The sequence below is a fragment of the Octopus bimaculoides genome, chromosome 2, assembly GCF_001194135.2.
Source record: "Octopus bimaculoides isolate UCB-OBI-ISO-001 chromosome 2, ASM119413v2, whole genome shotgun sequence".
Taxonomy (NCBI): domain Eukaryota; kingdom Metazoa; phylum Mollusca; class Cephalopoda; order Octopoda; family Octopodidae; genus Octopus; species Octopus bimaculoides.
In genome coordinates, this window is record NC_068982.1 from 26,875,474 (window position 1) to 26,880,549 (window position 5,076).

General features: G+C 36.7%; 1 protein-coding gene across 2 annotated transcripts in view; it reads right to left on the reverse strand.

Moving 5' to 3' along the window:
• LOC106868874 (uncharacterized) overlaps positions 1–5,076 on the reverse strand; it is a 46,455-nt gene that overhangs the window by 32,880 nt on the left and 8,499 nt on the right. For both annotated transcript variants that reach the window (XM_014914341.2, XM_014914325.2), the window contains exon 2: positions 3,329–3,468. The gene's annotated coding sequence lies outside the window, so the exon portion shown is untranslated. The remainder of the gene's footprint in view (positions 1–3,328; positions 3,469–5,076) is intronic.

Consider the following 5,076-nt stretch of genomic DNA (forward strand, 5'->3'; position numbering starts at 1 on the left):
ACTGAAAATGATTCAAGTCTACGAATCAGTTTCATATCTGGAATGCCTAAAGGAGAAAGTATATTTTGGCATCGATTACACATGCGTCCAAGTTACACACAGGCACGGATGGACAAATAAGCCCACACATACACAAGAGTACATATATGCACACACACACACACACACACACATATATGCACACACACACACACACACACACACACACACACACACACACACATATATACATGTACAGGCGTGGATGTATGGTAGGAACTTTGCTTCCTGACCACATGGTTTCGGGTTCAGTCCTACTGCGTAGCACTCTGGGTAAACATCTTCTACTATAACTTCGCGCCGACCAATGCTTTTGTGAGTGGATTTGGAAGGCAGAAACTAAAAGAAGCTTGTCGTATAGACATAAATATATATACATACATGTATGTGTGTGTGTGTCTGTGTCTGTGTGTCTGTCTGTCTGTCTATACCCCACCATCGCTTGTCAACTTGACAACCGGTGTTACTGCGTTTACATTCTCGTAACGAAGCGGTTCGGCAAAAGATACCGATAGAATAAGTACCAAGCTTAAAAAATAAGTACTGGGGGTCGATTCGTTCGACTAAAATCTTTCAAAGCGGTGCCACAGTAGACGCAGTCTAATGGCTGAAAGTAATAGCAGAGCAAACAAAGCACATACATCGCATAAACTATAGAGACAAAACGATGTGAAAAAAGAAACAGGCGGAGTTGAATATTTGTTTCAAAATATGACTTCTGTCTACTAAATTACGGCATCATGTATGTCCTGATAACTTATAACAAGCTAATCTTGGGTGTTGGGTAAATGAAAAACTTATTCCGGTGTCAATTTCAAGGACTTTACTAGTGTCACCTCTTTTCCTGTGGTATCATTGTAAGTACTTCATGTATTATTTAAATATCGCTGGCTTCAATAAATCCTTAATAGATGTGTACATGAAAATTATACACGCAGGCTTGGTTGTATGCTTAATTTCACTTCGCAACCGTTTGGCTCGGAGTTCGAATTTACTGCGTACTCCCTATGGCATTCTATCATAGCCTCGAGGAAAACCTGTTATAAAAATACCAAAAGTGTTCTTCTTTCCGTAATCGTCATGGATATGTTGCTGTTATTTCTAACAGGTTGAATGTTCATGTAGAGTCCTCACTTTTGTGAGTTCTTTCGATACCTCCAATGCATATGCGACCATGTAAAAGCTCATTCGTTACCCCGAATAGCATAGGTCTATTTGATTGAGACGATTATTGTTCTTTTCAATAAAGGCAATTATGAGAGAAACAACTTCATTTTCTGACAATAGCATGATTCTTGATAGTGGAACGTTCCATATGAATTTATTGTATGAAGCAGTTTATGAACAACAGAGTCATTGGTAACAGATTTCCAACAGATCACTCATTCGTTTCCTTCCTTTACAAGGATTAGAGTGGCAAGTATTAAGAGAATTCGATCAATATACTCAGCTATATTGCAGTCAATTAATTTTAGGATCCTGACAATTATATTTCAGTGAATTCTTTAGCAAGTTAGGTTGACTATAATGTTCACTTGTTGTTTAAGATTTCACTAACAGCCTCAATCTCCATTTGAGGATTAAGTGTCCAGGCCATGTATGCAGGATATGAACTGCATCTCTCTAAGCTACTTATTCTGTAAATTATTGATTCCAACATCATCTTGGCTCTGAAAGTATGCAAAGATAAACACCGAGTGTATTTCAGGAATTACTCTAAAGATCCTATTGCTTACCTCTTAGTTGTAGCAATGGTAGTTATTGTTCTTGTCCCCTTTTTATCTTCTTCTCAAACCTGATCCCAAAAAGCCTATGATTACAGGCGTTCCGTGATCATCTTGTGTTTCTAATGTATCAAGGATTACATTATCAGGAATATATATTGACGAAAATATATATTGACGAGAAAATCGTGAACCGGTGCTTTCAAATGAAGTCTCGAGCGATGTTTGTTCTACACTGATTACTAATACACTCTTTCGTTGATCTTGTTACCAGAAATGTAAGAACTAATGCTTGCTCTGTTGCAAATCAGTAAAAAGTGGCGCTACTGTTTACTAATAGTTATACAGAATAAACTTGCTCTTTCCTTAAGACGAAAACGGCGTGATTTAAGAAATATTTAGTTGTCGTTTCTAGCGGGTCGAGCTACCATGTACAGTTTCCTTTATCGTTGTTGCTGTTATGTAGCCTTGGGTCAGTCTCCTTTAGCAAACCAACGATTAAAGGCATTAGAATCGTAGCCATCTCGTCGTTTATCTATTTATTTATTTTATCTATATATTTTTTTAGAAATGCGGCATTTTGAATGTTTTGTTCCTTTTTAAGACAGTGGGATAAGCTTTCAAAATTATTTGGCTGATATTTTTAGCAATGAAATAATTACGAAGCGGTTTCTTTTGTAGGAAAATATAATTTCTGTCCTCATTTTAGTTACAAAGAGAAATAGAAATTGTTTCCAATAAAGGCAGAAGACTTGAAATTTGTGGGGAGAGGTTAGTGAATTATACCCATCCAGTACTTGCTTCGTACTTTATTACGATGGCACAGAAGGAATGAAAGAAAAAGTTGTCATCGAATCTCTTGGACTTAGAAAGTAGGGCTTGAACAGCTACCGTGTGGCATTTTGCACGATGCTCTAGCGATTCTACAAGTCCATCACCCAAAGCAAAAATATTCTTGTCTACGCTAGGCACAAGGCCCGAAATTTGGGGGGAGGGGACCAGTCGATTAGATCGACCCCAATAAGCAACTGGTACTTAATTTATCGACCCCGAAAGGATGAAAGGCAAAGTCGACGTCATCGGGCTAAACAAAAATATTAATAAAAAAATATGACTGGGGCTGATGTTCGCTTTCCAACCACATTGTTCCGAATTCGATCCCACTTCTTAACAAATGGCACCAGTGTCTTCTATTGCATCCCCTTTTTCATTAATATCTTGTGTCTAGTTAACGGGAACCGTTCAGAAGTTCGTCGAACATGTGTGCGCACGCGTACGTGTGTTTGTGCATGCGCGCATGCGTGTGTGTGTGTTTATCTCTGCATTCTTGATCTGAAATGCGTTGTAGAGTATGTGAGCATTCCTCTACACTCAGAAGTTCCACAAATAGACACCGCTAAAATAAGTACCCGAGTGAAATAGGTATTGTAGTCGAGATGATCAAGTAAATCATTGAAGGCATTGCTACAGTATGACCATAGCTCAATGACCGAAACCAGTAAAATGATAATAAAAGAGAAATTTTAATAATAAATTTTTTTTTTTAATAAAAGAAATGCAATTACCTGATCTCACAGTGAAATATCTTAGTTATTTAATTTGATAGGTTTCCTTGTCCTATTTTTCATATATTTTTGTAAATGAACCTTTTCGGTTTCCTTGAGTTTTTTATTTTTATTTTTGATTAAGATAATTCAAGTAATTCCTACAACGAAAGAATTGATTGAGATAATAAAGTATTCAAATCGAATCGTGAGGTCATAAATATATACATGACGTCAAAGCTAACAAACATAGATTTCTTTTGACATCGTACAAAGCTGACGTGTGTAAGGCAGTGCAGTAAATTAACTGGATCTTAATATATTGATTTCTAGCATTGATACATTTGGGAGGTGGAGATGATGTAATCGATTAAATCAACTTGATTGGTACTTTATTTTATTGACTTGAGACGGATAACGAATACAGAAGAACTCAGCAGGATTTGAATTCAGACCATAAAGATCCAGAAGAAATATCGCAAAGCATTTTTTCAGAGACTAACAATTCTGCCAGTTCACCGCCTTAGCTAATCAAAGTTAAATCTATCTGTAATGATATATCATATGCAAAGTACAGTGAAATTTGAATTTATTAAATTCAATATTTTAATACAAGTACCACTGGCACTTATATGATTTGCAAAGGGAGGAAAATAAAAGCAGTCACCGGGAAAATTGCATGCAGAAACGTGACATACAAAACAAAATAGTATAAGTTATTCGACGATTCATGCGAATTTAATCTGTAGATTAGTAGTGCAGATGACTGAATTGACATGAAACAAGGCCACATATTTCTCAAGTGTGGGTTTATAGTCGACAAAATCAATTCTGCACATGACTAAGTGGGAAATGTAAAATTTCAACTTCAGCCAGGTTTGAACTCATAACATATAGCGTCATAGCCAAATATCCCAACGCATTTACCGATTTTGCCAATTAAACGAAATATCAATAATACTGAGTCGACAAGAAATCCAGCGAAGGATCTTCTGAATCAGAGTTTTTTAAGCTAGACGGTGGTGTCCCCCTCACCCCTGGGGCTGTTGTGAGCACGCCAAGAGGTAGCAAATGTCAAGAGGGCATTTGAAATTTTTCTTAAAGTATTTGAACTAAATACAATAGTAAAGTCTTAAGCACATTTTCAAATGAAATAAAAATGTTGGTATTAAAACATGACTAAGATATTGTTATAAGTGGGCAGCAACTTGACTGACGATGATGTGCCAAAGTTCAACATAATTTCATTCTGTTATTTTATAAGATTTCGTCTTCATAATTTTATTTTTGTTATATGTTTCAGTTATGCGGTTGTGGTCGGGACACTAGTTCATGCTAATATCCCATATACTATAAGAAAACGTGGTTAACAAATCAGTGTGCAAAATTATTTTTCTTAGAGAACATGAGGCGAGAACGTTTTTAAAATGCTATTCTGTGAACGGTAGCGTTAAATACCTGAAGACTCGAGTATTTCGATCTACTTGTCTTTCGATCTACTCGTCTTTCGATCTACTCGTAATACCAGATAAATCTCTTTCAAGTCATAGCGTTACCTTTTTAAATTGAAAATATAAGCAACATAGGCGCAGACGTGGTTGTGTGGTAAGAAGTTTGCTCCCTAACCACATGGTTCCGGGTTTAGTCCCACTGCGTGGCACCTTGGGCAAGTGTCTTATACTATAGCTTCGGGCCGACCAAAGCCTTGACAGTTGATCTAGTAGACGGAAACTGAAAGAAGTTCGTCGTATATATATATATACATATAT